Raw genomic sequence first — 19,156 nt, forward strand, 5'->3', positions numbered from 1 at the left:
AGTCAGGTACTGTGATGCTCCCTGAATGGTTTTTGCTTTTTTTTTTTTTTTTTTTTTGGCTAAGAAGTACTTTGGCTATTCTTTCAAATATATATATATATATATATATATATATATATATATATATATAGTCATCAGTGAGGAATGCCCTTGGTAATTTAATGCATATTGCATTGAATTTTTAGATCAGTTTTAGAAAAATGGCCAATTTGATTATATTTATTCTGCCTATCTAAGTACAAGAAACATCTTTCCATCTTCTAAGGTCTTCATCAATTTCTTCTTTCAATGTTTTATAATTTTTATTGTATAGGGCTTTTTTCTCTTGGTTATGTTTATTCCTAAGTATTTTAATTTTGGTGGGATATCCTGATTGAAAGTACTTTATGAATTTTTTTTTCAGTGAATTCATGGTTGACATACAGAAAAGCTGAATTTGTTTTTTAAGATTGATTTTGTATTCAGACATCTTGTTGAATTTGTTAATCAGTTCTATAAGCTTTTTGGTCAGGTTTCTTGGGTCTTCTTAGTATCATGTCATCAACAAATCTGAATAGTTTTATTTTTTTCCTATTTGTATCTCTTTGATTTTCTTTTCTTGCCTTATTATTTTCTTTTGGTTAGAGTCTCAAGTACAATATTGAAAAGGAGTGATGATAATGGACATTCTTGTCTTGTTTCTGATTTTAGAGAAAATTCTTGAAGTTTGTTTCTGTTTAACATGATGATGGCTCTGGGCCGATTGTATATTACCTTTATGACATTGAGGTAAGTTCTTTCTATTTCAAATCTCTGCAGTGCATTTAGCATAAATGGATACTGGATTTTGTTGGATGCTTTTTCAGTGTTTATTGAAATGATCATTTGATTTTTGTCTTTGGTTCTGTTTATGTGATGAATTACATGGATTGATTTTTGTATGTTGAACCAGCCTTGAATTCCTATAATCAACCCTACTTGGTCATGGAATATGATTTTCTTGATGTGGTTTTGAATGTGTGTTGCTAGTATTTTGTTTAGTAGGCTTGCATCTAAGTTCATCAATGATATAGGCCAATAATTTTCTTTTCTTGAGCTGTCTTTATTTGGTTTTGTTATAAATGTCATTTGGCTTCATAGAATGTATTTGGGAGAGTCCCTTTTTTCTATTTCATAGAATAAATTGAGGAGTATTGGAATGATCTCTTCTATAAAGGTTTTATAATATTTTATTAATATTTTAATATAAATATAATATCATATTTATAATATAATATTTATCATATTTATTTGGGAAACCATCTGGTCTATTAAGTGTATATCCAGTATCAAGAGGACTTGATAAATGACGAAAGGATCACCAAACCAGAATATGGGCTACTGACTCTAAGTTTGTAGAAAGAAAAGTATTACTGCAAAGTGCAGGAGCACACTTTCACCCACATCATAGTGAGGCTAACTTTGGATGTCATTGAAAATGAACAGATGGAAACTATCCAGAAAGCAGAGCATGAAATGGGGCAGGTCAAGTATCTACTAGCTGAGTCATGGTTAAGATATAAAGGCTACAAAACAAATCCTCAATAGCCTGAACTTCAGCCTGGACCAGAAATGAAATTAAAGACAGCACAGAAATCTGGATAAAATTTTTGGCTATATAGTTTTCTATTTAATTAAACAAAATTAAATAAATTGTTTACCTGCCCAAAATACTTTTTTGTACATTTCTCATACTAACTCCTAAGTGCTTTTCATGGTGTTTTGCACAAGAATAATAATCTGAATAAAACTAAATATTAGGAACATAGGATAGTATGGACAAATATTCATCTGAACCAGTTTTCCAAGACTATATTTTGAAAGTATCTGCAAAGTGTAAGAATTATCCTAACAATGGAGCTTTATATGTCTTAATGTTTTATCTTTTGAATTTTTAAAAATTTATTGTGTCATATAAATAGTTAAGCTAAGCCAGTGTTAAAATCAATATGTTGTGTTAAGTTGCTGTGTTCCCTTGCATGTCCATTACACATGTAGTTTAACATGCAGTTGTGCTGTTATTATAAAGAGGTAAATCATTCCACTCTAGAACTGGATGGAAATTGGTAGAAATTGGAGAAAAGGCACAAGTTAAAACAGCTGACGTGATTAACAGGAACTTAATGAGCCATTCACTCCTTAAATGTGGTGTGGTAATTTGGAGAGGCATGTTAGTACTTTTAGGCCACAGGGTTGTGTTTAGTATTTTGTAACATTGATTTACTTAAGAGAATAAATATTCTTCCCATAATTTCTTATGAGTTGTTAGGAGAAACAAGTTCCTTAGGAGAAATTTGTGATCAGTTATGTGTTTCTTGAATATATACCAAGTGTTATAGGGACAGAATATCTTGTATGTATTTTAATAAGAGGTAAAATTATTTTAATAAAATAAGAAAAACATCATGACAAATACTAAATCTTAATGGGAAGACGCGGAGTTAGGATTTGTTAGGAGACAAAAGACAAGACAGTCATAAACTCTGGTATTAGGAAAAGTGTATATTCTCATGAAAAGGAAGGTGAATGACAAAGTTGACAAAGGTAAAAAAAAATAATTAAGAAGTTTTCCTGATACTTCTATACTGGTTGAAGTTTTCAAACCTTTAATATTAAAAGCTTTGGAAAAAGCCAGGCGTGGTAATCGCAGCATTCGGGAGGCTGAGACTGGAGGATCATGGTTCGCGGACAGCCTCAGCTACTTAGTAATGCCCTTTGCAACTCAGTGAGACCCGGTTTGAGAATAAAGAATAAAAAATAGGGCAGGGGGTGTAGCTGAGAGGTTGAATTTCCCTGGGTTCCATTCTCAAATCTAAAAAAAAAAAAAAAAAAAAAAAAAAGCTTTGGAAAATTGAAAATACATTCTCTTTGGTGGTGATAATTCTCTCATATCTGTTCACATCTTCCATTCTTCTTAAACTGATTTTATAGAGAAAAAGAAAGTGTAATGTGTAACCTTGGTTGTTTTGTTTCCCATCAAAAGTTCATAATAGAAGAACAAATTATGCCTAGATTTTCATTAAGAGAGAAGGGTTGAATTCCTTAGCCCACCATTATCTCATCAATTCAAAGCCATCTTTATGTGGGTGGATACTAGACTCAAAAATTAAAAACAATAAAGCTTAAATGCATTGCCCACTTTTATATGAGAAAAATTTTACCCCAAGTTGTGTGTAATTTCATTGAAAGTGTACATTTCAGAGAGAGTAGTAGAAAGTATATGGAGATCTTTGATGGTGGGCTTAATATACCAAGATATGAGAAACACAAGAGAGTGGACACAGAGATGGAAACACACAAAGAAATATATAAATAATGAAATAAATATATCACCCAACAAAGTTTTCTTTATTCTAACTATACTGTTTTAATATTTTTTTCCAAGCTATAGCCAAGTTATCCAACTTAGAAACCTCCTCACTCTCATATTAAACCCTACCTGAACCTATAGAGTGTAAAGGGGTAAAAAGGGGTAAGCCAAGTTCTATGAATTCTTGTCCATGTGAAGTGTTTACAAAACATATAACTGGAAATGCCCCTGGTATATATTAGATCTAGTTTAAAGCAAATTCAAAAAGATTTCTATGATGTTTTAATGTAGATCACAGACTCATTGAAAGTTTTGACATTATATAAATTGTCATATAAATTTATATATATGAAACATATGGTAACATTTATTATATATCATGAGATATATAAAATGTTATGAAATATAATATATATATGTATGTATATTTGGAAGATGTCTGAGTGACAAAATGTTTTATCTAGTTATAAATAGACAATATGTTATTTATTATTCCAAAATCTGATAATTATTTTCTGAGCTAAGTTTTTCTTAACCTGTCAGGTGATAATTTCTTGCCTGAAATGACTTGAGTCAATTAATAGCAATTATTTTAGTACCATTTATATGAATATTCATATTTTGTTGATTTAATACTTTGATTTATACTTAAATCAAATATACTTGTAATTTTTAAATAAATACATTACAATTATACAGTCTTTTTCTTTTTATTGGGGCACTAAAACTGGAACCCACAGGATTTCTACCTCTGAGTGACACACCCAGACCTAGTTTTTTCTTTTATTCTTTACTTTGAAACAGGCTCTCACTAAGTTGCAGAGGGCCTCACTAAGTAACTGAGGTTGGCTGCAAGCCTGTGTTCCTCCTGTCTCAGCCTATCAAGTACGGAATTTACAATATTGCTCCACCATGCTTGGCTCAATTATACAGTTTTGTGGATGTATACATGTGATGTTTTGGTAGATGTATACATTGTATAATGTTTAAGTCAGAGTAAAAATATCTGAGTCCTTAAAAAGTCATTTCTGGGGAAGACATGAAAAATCTTTCCAATGTTTTAGAAATATAATCTCCTATAGTAGCTATTCTTTGCATTCTAAAAACACTTTCTTATGTAACTGCAACATAATATGCATTGAATACTATTTCCTATTTCTCCCATTCCCCACCCTTTAGTCTCTTTTATAGTTAAGGCTTTTCTAATATTTGTGAGTTTCTATGGTATTTGATTGTATGTATTTAGTTTATTTCACTTCAACATGCTATTCTCCACTTTGAGACATGTCATTAGTGACAGAATTTCACTTCTTTAATGTTGGATAGTTTTATATTATGTATATGTAACTAATTTTTTCCATTAATTGGAAAAAGCAATTTTATTAATTGCTGAATATTTAGGTGGATTCCATCCATTGGCTTTTGTGAATAGTTCTATAATAAACTTGAAAATACATGTTTCTTTTTGACATACTTTGCTTATGTAACTACGATTGTGATTATCAGATCATATGGTAGTTCTATTTAAAAATGTTTAACGAGCCTTCATACTGTCTTCTATAATGACTATGTAAATTTACATTCTTATCAGTAGTCCATAAAGGTTCTTTTCTCTTCATATCTTTACCAGACATTATCTTTTGTCTATATGATAGTAGTGATTCATACTGAAGTGAAGTGATATATCATTTTGTTTTTTTCACATTTTTATTGTGATTATTTTCTGTTAAGTTCTTTTTACTTTTTTGTACTTTTTATTGGTACATTTTAATTGTACATGATACTGAGATTTATATTGATACATTCATATATTTACATAATTATTTGGTCTGTTTTCTTCCTCATATATTAAGTTCCTCATATATTAAGTTCTTGCAAGATATACATATATATATATATATATATATATATATATATATATATATATATATATATGGCTTTTTTGTGTGGTACTGGGGTTCCTAGAAACCTTTCTCCGGGCTACACTCCCAGACCTATTTTATAATTTTATTTGGAAACAGGGTCTCTGAAGCCAGAGAGGCTGGCTTTGAACCTGCGTGATCCTGTCTCTACCTCCCAAGCTCGAGGATTACAAGCGTGCGCCACCACACCCGGCTATATGGCAAATATTTTGAGTCTTCACTCTTCTTTCCTTTGCTGCTAAAAAGCTTTTAAGCTTCATATAATCATTTGTATGTTTTTTTTTTATTTTCTGTCCTTTTGGGGTTCTATTAAAAAACATTCTTGTCCCTTCTGATGCTCTGCAGTACTTTTTTCTGTTTCCTCCAGGAGTTTCATATTCGGGGAGGTCTTATATTTAAATCTCCAAGCAACTTTGAGTTGATTTTGCATATAATGAAAGACAGTAATCTAGTTTCATTATTCTTTAACATATACTATAGAACGTATATATAGTATATGTGTATATCATATAGTATATATGTATATTTTGTAATGTCATATATTATATCATATGTAGCAATATACATATGTATATTATGTAGTACATATGTTTATTATATAATGTATATATAGAAATTGGATACATATATGTGTGCAATTTTTTAGAACAGATAGTCATTTTCACAAAGTGTATAATTTGGCATTTTTGTCAGTTATCACATGGATGGGATAACATAGGTTCATTTCAAGACTTTCTACTCTATTCTATTGATCTATGCTTCTCTTTTTATTTCAGTTTTTAGTGTTGTTATCACTATCATTAGAAGCACACTTTGAGTCAAATTGTGTAATAATTTATTCTTTGCTCCTTTTGCACAAAATTGCTTTAGTGTTTTTGTTATTTGTTACAATTTAATATAAATTTTAGGATTTTCTCTAGTTTTCTCTCTCTCTGAAGAATGTCATTAATATTTTGAAAGGAATTGCATTGAATCCCTGAAGACTTCTTTAGGTTTCATGGAGATTTAAAGAAATATTGATTCTTCTATTTCAAGGACGCAGATTACTTTTCCACTCTTATGTTTCCTTCAATTTCTTTCATCAGTGTTCGCTACTTTTCATTGTAGAAATCTTTTGCCTCTTTGGTTAGGCATTTCATGTCACTTTATTTTTTGTAGCTTTTATAAATGGTATTGCTTTTTCAATTTCAATTTCTAACAATTTGCTATTGATATATAGCAATGGTAATGAATATATATTCACATTGTAGCCTACAATTTTGTTAAACTCATTTATTAATTTAATAGTTTTTTGGTGGAAACTTTAGGAATATTTACATACATATATATTTATAAATTCATATATATATATATATATATATATATATATATATTAAAAGAGTTGCAATGAAACTTCTGATTTTTCAATGTGTATGCTTCCCATTTTTTTCTTTTGACTGACTGTCTCTCTAGGACTTCCAGTACTATGTTGAACAATAAGTGGTGAGAATTGTCATCCTTGCTTAGTTCCAGATATTTTTCTAGAATTTTTTTTTTTTTTTTTTTTTTTTTGTGGTACTGGGCTTCCTGGAAGCCCTTCTACCTCCGGTATACACTCCCACGGGCTACACTTCCAGACCTATTTTTTAAATGTGGAAACAGTCTCTTAAGCCAGTGAGGCTGGCTCCGAACCAACGCGATCCTCTTGTCTCCGCCTCCCAAGCGCGGGGATTACAAGCGTGCGCCACCACGCCCGACTCTAGAAATGTTTTTATTGGCACATCGTAATTATACATTATAGTGAGATTCACTGTGTACGAACATATATGCACAGAGGTCTTGGTGTATTTTTCTTCAGATCCAGCCTTGCTACTGACCACTTTGTATAAATTAGTGGGGAAGGGAATGATAGTTATACCTTCTTATGTGGATAGTATTATTTAAAATGACTCTTTAAAAATAAATCTTTTACAGTTTCTTCATTCAGTAAGATTTAGCCTGTTGGCGTATATGTTTTTTCCTATGTTAAAGTATGCTCCACTGTTTAGAATTTTTATCATGGAAGTATGTGTCAATATTACTGAATAATTTTTTGTCTCATTTACGTGGTTGTATTGTTTTTGTATTTCATTCTGTTGGTTTACATAGTGTAATTCTTGCATCACTAGCACAAATTCATCTTGATCTTGGTGAAAAATATTTTAACTATTTTCATGTCTATGTTCATCAAGAATATAGTTCTCTTTTGTGTGTTTGTGTGGTACTGGGGGTGGGACCCAGGGGCTTTTCTACCTAAGGGCTTTACTCCCAGACCTATTTTATACTTTATTTGGAAACAGGGTCTCACTAAGTAGCTGAAGCTGGCTTCGAACCTCTACGATCCTCCTGTCTCAGCCTCCCAAGTGCTGGGATTACAAGCGTGCGCCACCACGCCTGGTATAGTTTTACTTTTTTTCTTTTATTTTTTATTTAGTTGGGATATAGAATAATACTAGCCTCAAAGGATGTTTAAGAAATAATTTTTCCCCTTCTAATTTTGAAATACCTCGTAAATTGATATCAGTTCTTTCAGTGTTTGATGAAATTCAGCAGTGAAGCCATCAAGTCCTCTACTTTTCTTTAGTGGGAAAAATTATTACTGATTCAATCTTTTTTTATTAATTTATTTTTTAATTTTTATGTGGAACATATTAAAAAATGGCATACATTATTTCTTAATGACCAGCCAGTACAGGTTTTCTATTTCTTCATGATTAAATCTTGGTAAAATATACATGTCCAAGAATTTGTTAATTTCTTCTAGATTATTAAATTTATCAGAGTATAGTTATTCATAATAGCTTGAAACAGGGTCTCACTGAGTTTCATAGGGCCTCACTAAGTCGCGTAGGCTGTCCATGAACCATGATACTCCTGTCTCAGCCTCCCAAATCCTGGAATTACAAGTGTGTGCCACCACACCCACCTTCTCAGCTTGTTTTAATAATTAAAAAAAAAATGCAAGCTGGATATGGTGGTTCATTCCTGGAATAGCAGTACTTGGGAGACTGAGACAGGAGAATTGCAGGTTTGAGGCCAGCCTCAGCTGGTACCCTCAGTAGCTTAGTGAAACCATATTTCACAACAAAAATAAAATAGAGCTGGAAGTGTGGCTCCCAGGTAGAATTCCACTTGGTTTAATCCTCACAAAGAGTAAACATTTGTTGTGGAATGTAGAGTGGAAGGACAAATTATTTAAATCGCTAATAAAATATATTCTTTAGCCGGGCGTGGTGGCGCACGCTTGTAATCCCCGCGCTTGGGAGGCAGAGACAGGAGGATCACGCAGGTTCGAAGCCAGCTGCAGGAGCTGGCTTAGGAGACCCTGTTTCCAAATAAAAGTGTAAAAATAGGTCTGGGAGTGTAGCCCGGAGGTAGAAGGGCTTCCAGGAACCCCAGTACCACCAAAAAAAAAAAAAAAAAAAAATATATATATATATATATATATATATATATATATATGTATATATATATATATATATTCTTTAAAATATACAGAATTAATTTAATTTAGAACCAACTCCTTTTATTTCATGATGTATACCATACATGTATTTCAAAAATACAGAAGAAATTAAACAATTTTTTAGAAAAAAGCTTTTTTCAGAGTAATAATTGTTAATTATATTCTCCAATGTATATACTTTATTTTCAATAATTTTTTGTCAGCTAAATGTAAACAATTCTAAAATTGTATCCTCTTCAATGTACTGTGAATAGTTGCTTAACGTGATCTGACAGTCAGCAAAAACTGTTATGAAAGAGTCTGTTTTAAGACACTGGAGAAGATTAAAGTGCAGCCTCATCATTCTGTGGGAAAAGAGCATGTTGTTCATAGCTGGTTATTCCCTTTTCAGGACACTGAACTTGGCAGTGAAATCAGTAGAAGTAAATGGCAGGGCCTGGAACTGGCAGGGATATGGCGGCCCCTGTGGAGAAGCTGTCTACAGATGACATAACAATAACCACAGGATCCGCAGGGCAAATGCATGCATGTTGGGTTTACTGAAGAAACTAATAAAGTGGAAAGAATAAAGTTTCAGTTTTAAAAATATAGGTTCTTGGTGGCTCAAAGGGATGAAGGAAGTGATCACAAGCAGAAAATTTAATAAAATGTTTGTAGATTTGGAGCCAAAAGCAAATAACACAAGAAAAGAAAAGAAAAGCCATTTTTACAATAAAAATATTCAACTTTTTAAAGAAAATTGATTATTAATTTTTTCATCCATAGATCAATATGTCTTTTACTCTTCACCTTATTTATTTTCAAGCAATTTTAGTTTATTATTTCTTAGTTATTTTTATTTCATGTTTCATTAATTTATTTCCTTTAGAGTTATTTGAAATAGTCTAAAGTATAAAATATTTTAAAGATGTAACCATAATATAAAATAATCTGAAGAATGATGTGGATGGTATCTATGTCCACTAAATACCACTTTCTTCCAACATACAGCTACAGAATAAAATTAAGTTCATTTAACTTTTTTTTTTCTTTTTTTCAGTACTGGGAATGAAACCCAAGGACATTCTACATCCAAGTTAGACACCCGGGTCTATTTTGTAGTCTTTTTATTTTTTGAAAAAGGATCTTACTGAGTTTCAAAGGGCTTCACAAAGTAGCTGAGGCTGTCAGCAATCCTCTATCCTCTGGTTTCTGCGTCTCAAATGTTGGGATAACAAGTTTGTGCCACCACACCTGGGCTTTAATTTTAATTTTTGTTTTTTTTTTTTTTTTGGTGGTACTTGGGGTAGAACCCAGAGGCTTTCTACCTCCGGGCTATACTCCCAGACCTTTTTTATATTTTATTTGGAAACAGGGTCTCACTAAGTTGCTGAGAGCCTCACTAAGTAACTGAGGCTGGCTTCGAACCCATGTGATCCTCCTGTCTCAGCCTCCCAAGCGCGGGGATTACAAGCGTGCACCACCACACCCGGCTTTAATTTTTAATTTTTTTATTCGTGCATTGTAGTCATACATCTTAATGGAATACAAGATGGTAGAGGTATACATGCACACATCATTTATTTAGCTCTTACCCAATTCTCATTACATTCCCTCTCCCCTTCCTCCTTCTCATGTTTGGCTTAGTGATTGACATTGATATGTTTGTGAGTGTACATCTTGTACATTAGGGAATTTCCCTCTTTCCCTCTTCCATCATCGTCAGTTAAGTTTCCTTGTTTTCTCATCTATGGTTTTTCCTTTCTTGTCTAGAGTTTCTCCTATGACCTTTTTGTCTCTCTAGCTTCTACATATTAGGAAGAACATCCAATTTTTATTTTTTGTGACTGAATAATTTCACTTAGCCTAACGTTCTCAATTCCATCCGTTTCCCTGTAAATATCATAATTTTGTTTCTTATTCATGGCTCAATAAAATTCTATTTTGTACATATCCTATAATTTCATAATTCTTTCATCTGTTGATAGACACCTTGGCTGGTTCTATAGTTTGGAAATTGTGAATTGTGTGTCTATCAACATAGACATTCATGCCTTAGTTTGTTAGTTTGGTTTCCATTCTTTTGAGCAGATAGCCAGATTCAATGATATTGCTAGATCATAGGATAGGTTTATTTCCATTCTTCTGAGGATCCTCTATACTGCTTTCCAAAGTGGTTGTACTAAATATTCGATCCCACCAACAATGTATTTTTTACTTCTCCACATCCTCACTATCATTTTTTGTTGTATTTTGAATGATTGCCATTCGACTTGGAGTTTGGTGAAATCTCAAGGTAGTTTTGATTTGCATATCTCTGATTGCTAATGACCGTGAACATTATTTATATATTTATTGGCCACTTGAGTTTCTTCTTTTGTGAAGAATCTATTTAATTAACTCGCCCATTCTTTAATTTAGTTATTTGTTTTCTTAGTGGTGAGTTTCTTGAGCTCTCTGTAGATTCTAGATATTAGTCCTCTATTAGAGAAATAGTTGGCAAAATTTTTCTTCTAGTATGTCAGCTCTTTGTTGAGGTTATTAATAGTTTTCTTTGCAAGGCAGAAACTCTCTGCTGAGGTTCTTGATGGTATTCTTTGCAGTCCAGAAACTCTCCAGTTTAATGCAATCTCTTTAAATTAAATTATTCTTTAAATTTTGTGTCTTCAGGTCTTATTGAGGAAGTTTTTAACCTGTGCCTATGTGTTAAAATGTAAGACCTATGCCCTCTTCAAGGAGTTGCAAAGTCTCTGGTCTGATTGCTGTTTTTATTAATATGGTATTGTAGTATAGTTTGAAGTCAGGTATTTTGATGCCATCAACATCGTCCTTGTTTCTGAAAACTACTTTGGCTATTCTGGATTTTATGCCAACCATAAAAACCTTGCAAAAATCTAGAAAACACTTTCACTCACGATATTACACAATAAAATAAAATACTTAGGAGTAAACCTAACCAAGGAGGTAAAAGACCTCTACAAAGAAAAATTATAAAACAGTGAAAAAAGAAATCAAAGACAACTTTGAAGTCTAGTCCGAAGAGCTGAGGACCTATACCTCAGATAACAGCACGCATGTTTTCCTCAGGAAAGCTAAACATGCATTTATTCAGCTTTTTCCTTCTTATACCAAATCCTGTACCTATTAAAACCATGCTGCCCATCACGCAGGTTCGTAGCTAGCCTCACTGGCTTAAGAGACCCTGTTTCCAAATAAAAAATATAAAAGTAGATCTGAGAGTATAGCCAGGAGGAAGGGATTCCAGGAAGCCCAGTACCACCACCAAAAATGAAACAAAACAAAACAAAACAAAAAACATGCTGCCTACATTCAGGGCAGGATTTTCTCTTCAGTTTGTCTTTATTTTAGCCAACCATTGCATCAACACATTTAAAGTCACATAATCTTATGTGTTTCATGATCCAGTTAGGTTTAGAATTCAGACCAATCATCACAAGTAGGAAATTTATATAGTGGAGGAGAAATCCAGTGAAGGAAGCAATGAAAGGAGTTGAGGGAAGAATAGGAATAGGAGAAAAAAAGTTAATGAATGAAACACTTCCAATGAGATTATGTACACATATATCAATGCCAACCTCAATACCTTGTATGGGAAAGGAGCCATGGTGACAGATCTGGGGTTAATTCACTAAGTGCTGTGCGCATCTATGCAATTATTACTATGAGCTACATTATGATGGGGGACTTTAATGCAGCAATATATATATGTGCGTGTGTGAATCTTTGATGCCTCAATTTTCAGCAATATCTATATATTATATTATATATACACTATGTATATAACATATATAATATATATAAAACATGGACATAAAATGACACTCAGTATCATTAGTAACATGAAGATAATATTAATATAAATTATAATATCATACTCATCAACTAAAATTGATTAAAAAACTCTAAGAATTGACCATATAATATTTTTTCCAAAATGTTGGAACTTTTTTTACCTAGTTTACCATAAAACCCATGCACACAGTATTATGGTTTGAATACAAAATGTACCTCCAAAATTTTATGTTGAAAAACTGGTCCCCAATGCAGCAACATTTGGATTTGGGGCATAGCTGGAGAAAGTGGGTCACTGGGGGTATTCCTGGCCCTTTTCTTTTGCTTTCTCTCTTCTGTAGTTTTTCTCTGACCTACCCCACATCTCTGATATTTTTTTGTTGGAGCCAGTCAAATTGTTGAATGAATCTTTGAAGTCATGAGGCAAATAAAGCTTTTCTTTCCTGAGTAGTTTTTTGTCAGGTATTTTGGTCACAGCACTAAAAAAAGCTAACAAACACAATTATCTCTTTTTTCTTTGTTAATCTTCATGAATACTTGATAGAGTGCCAGAAGAATAATAATGTATATACCGTGCTATGTTTATTTTAAACTAAACATATATACTTTTAATATTTATCATTTATTTATGGTGAAGTTTGAATATAAAATTTTCTAGTTTTATCAAACATATAGTATATTATTTTTACTCATAGTTTCTTTACTGTGCAATAGCAAATCAGAAATTATTATATTTCTCTTAAATGTAATTTAATAACTTAAATTATATTTAATATCTTAATAATAAATTAATCTCTTAATAATAAATTAATAAATTAATCTTTTAAATGTAATTTATTTATTTATTTATTTTAATTTATTTTATTGAAAGTAAATGTTATGCATTTAATCTGTATTTGGTGCCCTTTCCCCCTCTTGTTTCCCTTCCCCCCTCCCAATACTTAATACCCAGGCTAACCTTGCTATATTTGTACATTTACACCTATTTGGAAATAGCCGCTCATCAATCAAGTTCAGCCTCCTTCCTCTCTTAGTTTTCCATTCAAACTTTGCTGAGATTTCCCTTCCATTATCTGGAATCCCTCTGGTATCCCTAATGCTCACTCATTTGGGCATATTAGAGGAAACATATGTCCCTTCTCTTTCTGTGTTTGGATGATCTCACTTAACATAATGCTTTCCAGACCTTTCCATCTTCTTACAAATGACGTGATTTTGTTCTTCTTTATAACTGAATAGAAATCCATTGTGTGTATTTCCCATAACTTTGCAGAACATTCATCTGTTGATGGGGGCCTAGGTTGTTTCCAAATTTTGGCTATTTAAAATGTAATTTTATTTTATTTATTTATTTTATTGGTGCAATGTATTCATACATCATAATGGTATAAAGAAAATACTTTTGTAGACATACATGCACACATCGCCCAGTTAGCCCCTACCCGATCCCCCCACCCTGTTCCCTCCCCATCCCTCCTTCCCATGCTTGGATTAGTGGTTGACATCTAGTTTTATAGCAATTTATCCAATATTAACGATGATAATCTCACAAAACAGTTTCATTTATCTGATACCAAGCTTTTGATGACTAAAAGATAACACTTCAATATTTCTTTTTGCTTTCTTTCTTACCAGAGAATTTTTTTTTCTTTTCTATTTTTTTTAGGTGAAGCTATCACACATTTATTTATTTATTTTTCAGAAAAAAATCTATCCTGATATGGAATATGGACTCTAGATACCCAAAACAATCTCAAAGAAGAACAAAGCTAGAAGATGTATATTTTCTGATTTCAAACCATATAAAGCTACAATAATTGAAACAGTGTAGTACTGTTCTAAAGGCAGATATATAAACCATTGGAGTTAAATAAAAGCCTAGAGATAAATTCTTCCATATATTGTCAAGTTATTTTTGACAAGGTTTCCACGAACATTTGGTGAAGGAAATAATAATGTTTTAACTAAATATTGTTGAAAAATAATAATTACATGGAAAAGAATAAAAGTGGACCCTTACCTAACACATATACAAATATTAACTCAAAATAGATAAAAGACCTAAATATAAATCTTAAGACTATAAACTTTTAGAAGAAAATCTGGGTCATAAAACCTCACAACATTGAAATTGGCAGTGATTTCTTGGATATGATTTCAATGGCACAGGCAACAGAAGGCTATACAAACTCCCTAAAAAATAAAAACATATTGTATATCCAAAGACAATGTAAACAGAGTTAAAAGTTACTGATAGAATGGGATAAAATATTTCCAAATGCTATATCTGAAGGTATATTAATATTCCAACTAGAAATCCTAAAAATTAGCAACAATAAAAGCAAACAATACAATTTAGAGATAGGTAAAAGACTAACATAAATAATGAATCTCCACAGATAACCAATCTCAGTTGTCTATTGGATGGAAAATCTTATTTCTCGGGTTCTGGTGTGTGTTACCTATTTCTTCTTTGTAGTTAATCTCTTTGAGTATTTTCTGTAGCGCTGGTTTTGAAGACATAAATTCCTTCAGTATCTGTTTGTCGTGGAAGCTTCTTATTTCCCCATCTAATTTGATAGAAAGTTTTGCTGGGTAGGAAATTTTTGGCTGGAAGTGGTTTTCTTTCAGAGTTTGGAATATGTTACTCCAAGCCCTTCTGGCTCTCATGACTTGGTTTGGGAAGTCGGGAGTGATTCTAATTGGTTTGCCTCTGAATGTCACTTGGCCCTTTGTTTTTGTTGCCTTTAAGATTCTCTGCTTGGCTTCCACAGTGGTCATTTTGACAATTATGAGGTGTGGGGATCCTCTTCTCTGATCCTCTCTAACGGGGATTCTGTAAGTTTCCTGGACCTCTGTATCAACCTCTTGCTCTATGTTTGGAAAATTTTCTGCTATTATTTCCTTGAAAAGATTGTTAATCCCTTTGGTTTCACCTTATTTTCTCACCTCTATTCCAATTATTCTTAGGTTAGCTCTCTTAAAATGGGCCCATATTTCTTCAATGTGACTAAGATTTCTTCCTTGTGACCTTGATCAAAGCAAGCCCAATATGCCCCATCATAGGTCAGGTTCTACTATGGCCATCATGGAGGCATCAGATGGTGTTGGGACCAGCAGTGGCCCACATGAACTTGGTTCCAGCTGTGTTCTGGATAGAACCCTTTGGCTATGTTTAAAAGAGCCCAACAGCAAGTATTGAAGAGGGCAAAGGGCATGACTACCCTTTCTGTCTGTGGTCCATCTTGGTGCTCATTGCTAAAAAAAAAAAAAAAAAAAAAAAAAAAAAAAAAAAAAAGATGCCTTGGATGATTTCCCGAGATTTCAAAAGAATTCCTGGGAATCCAGGAAACATGTGTCAGAGTCAGAAGCTGGCCCAAATGAGGCAATTTGTGAAGCTGTGAGGTGAAGTCAGGGTTACAAGAAAAACTCCCAAAATTTAGAATATGCCAAAAATGTGGAACAACCATGAGAAAATGCTGAAAGCTTCAGGCCATGAAGCCAGTCCTGAAGAGACAGTACACCACCTATTGCAGTCAACCAGACCATATGGGCAGGGCTGCTCAGGTCTGATGGAGATTGCTTCTCACTGGCACATGCTCCCCATGTCAGAAATGGAGATGGCACAGGTTTAATCTTGCTTTTCTCTACTTTTATACTCCCAATTTATATTCCCATTCTGTCTCCCTATGGCCCTACCTCCCTTTGGAAATGCAAATGTTTATTCTTTGTCATTGTACACTGGGCACATCTAACTTGATTTTTATTTAATCCTTTGTTTCTTTTAAAGGATATTACAAGAGTTCACTTTGAGTCTCAGAGGAGACTTTAGAGTCTAGAACTTTTTGTGAATCTGGAACTGGTATGACTTTAGGAACACTTAGAGATGGACTAAATGCATTTTGTATTCTGAGGTGGCCGTGAGGCCTAGGGGTCAGGGGCAGAGTATAATGCTTTGGATTTGGGGTGTCTCCCAGCCCTCGTGGAAGTGGGTGGCAATGTTGGAAGGGGGACTTGGTTGTAATCTCAGCAGTATCCACTGGATTACTGGTGGCCTAGGCTGGTGGGGCAAGATTGTAAAAAGTGAGTTTCTGGGCTGTGGCTTTGAGGTTATATGTGGTTCCTCCTTCCCTGACATTCTCTCTCTTGCTTTTGGCCTCCATGATGTAAGAGAAAAGCAGTTCTTAGCCTCACATAGACTGAACCCAAATACCTCCAAGGAAAACTAAGCAAATACATCTTCCTTCCTCTAAATTATGTGGTCAAACTTTTAAATTAGTATTATGAAAATTCTGTATAATACAATGACATACATTCTAGTGAGAATCATTATCAAAGTGAAAATAAGGACAAAAAGTGCTGAGAGTATAGCTCAAAGGCAGAATGACCCTGAACTCAATCTCCAGGAATGTGCATGCTTGTATACACACACACACACACACACACACACACACACTAGCAACTGAACATGATCATGATAGCAATAATACAAACAAACAAAAGAGAAAATCCTGGTTTAAAAAAATTAAAGCATACTCTTGTATTCCATTCCTTTCTATAGTTTGTATTTTTATATCCTATTTAAAATAAGTGGATATATTGCCGGGCGTGGTGGCGCATGCTTGTAATCCCTGCGTTTGGGAGGCGGAGACAGGAGGATCTCGCAGGTTAGAAGCCATCCCTGTGCGCTGGCTTAAGAGACCCTTTTCCAAATAAAAAATATAAAAATAGGTCTGGGAGTGTAGCCCGGAGGTAGAAGGGCTTCCAAGGACCCCAGTACCACACACACACACAAAAAAATTAGTGGATATATTAATCAGTTCCTTTGTTGTTTAAAATCTTCATACTAATTATATAATGCTTTTATAACCATGTTTACAATATATAAAGCATCTGAATTATCTGAATTTGTCTATGCAATTATTCTTATCAGTATTTTATAACTTTTTTATCTTTTCAATTAACATGTTTTTCCTTTTTTCTGTTTAAATAATTCATAATTCCCTTTTAGCTGTCTTTTTTTTTTTGAGATTGAACTCAGATGTATGCAACCTCTAAACTATACTCCCAGCCCTAGTGTTATAGGCATAAACAACTAACCTTTTCTATTAGTTTTTTATTTCTAAACTGCTATAATTATGGTAGATACCTCTACTTTATTTATAAATGATGGCTTTTCTTGGTAGAGAAACGTTTTACTTGTTGTTATTTTGTTTTATCCTTTAATACTATAAAAATCACATGTCAGTCGGGTGTGGTGGTGCATGTTAGCAATCCCAGTACTTGGGAGGTTGAGACAAGAGGATCACAGATTCATGGCTAGCCTCAGCTAATTAATGAAGCCCTCGGCAATTTAGTGAGAACTTGTTTCAAAAAAATAAAGGATAAAACAAAATAGGGTTGGGGGTTTAGCCAAGTGGTAGAATGCCCCTGGTTTCAACCTCCAATAACAACAACAACAAAAAATCACATTTCATTATTCCTGGCCTAGAAGGTTTCAGCTACACATTCTGTTGTTCAGCAAATTGGCACACCATTATTCCTATGTGTTATTTATTAATTTTGCTTGAAATCTAAGAGTTGTTTTTTTTTTTTTTTTGATACTGGTAGTGGAACCCAGGGGCATTCTACCTCTGAGCGACACCCAGGTCCTAGTTTTTATCCTTTTTATTTTTTGAAACAGGTCTCACTTAGCTGCAAAGGACCTCTCTAAGTAGCTGAGGCTAGTATATTTTTTTATATCTTTCAAGATTGACAACTACATTTAAAGATGTCTGATACCTTGGTTAAGTCTGTCTTTAGCTTTTTTATACCTGTGTCTTTTTATTCTTCTCTAGGATTTATTATTATTATGCTTTTACAATTTTTATTTATTATTTGCTTATACTCACTCAATTGGACCTAGGGGCATTCTACAACTGAACTATTCACCCACATATTTTTATTTTTTACTTTAAAACAAGGTTACACTAAGTTGCTGCGGTCTCCGTAAGTTATTAGAGCTGCCCTTCAACACTCAATCCTTCTGTTTCAGACTCTCATGTACTGAGATTACAGGCACGCACCAGATTACTATTCTGTCTTTGAATAGCTTTCTCCTCCTTTGGAATTCTCAAGTCCTCTTTCATCCCACAAAACTTGAATATTTAGTCTTTTAGTATTGTCCCAAAGTTGCCATAAGCTTTTTCATAATTACTCTTTTTTTCTTGTTCTGCTCTGTGTATTTTTAAATAGTCTCTCTCTAAACTCACTAATTCTCTTTTCTTTTTGGTCTATCCCGATACAGATTTTATCACATCATTAATTTCACTTACTATGTTCTTCAGCGCAAAGATTTCTATTTGATGTTTTAAATTGCTTCCATTTATTTGCTTGGTTTTCCTGTTAGATTATGGAATATTTTTTTCTGAGTTTTGTCGAAGCTTGATGTGTTTTCGTGAAAGATCTGTTAAATTTCCCAACGGTGAGTACTTATATATGAAATACTCGCTCCCTAAATTTGGAAACTTATTTTGACTATTATGTGAGGCCAGGCTTTCTTGAAAGTTCTTGATGGCACATAAAATTGTTTGGATATTGGAGTACTAATTATTGATTCTAGTTGTTTTAATAAAAACTTATTTGTGTCTG

This window comes from Muscardinus avellanarius, assembly GCF_963383645.1.
Source record: "Muscardinus avellanarius genome assembly, chromosome: 5".
In the NCBI taxonomy this organism is placed as follows: domain Eukaryota; kingdom Metazoa; phylum Chordata; class Mammalia; order Rodentia; family Gliridae; genus Muscardinus; species Muscardinus avellanarius.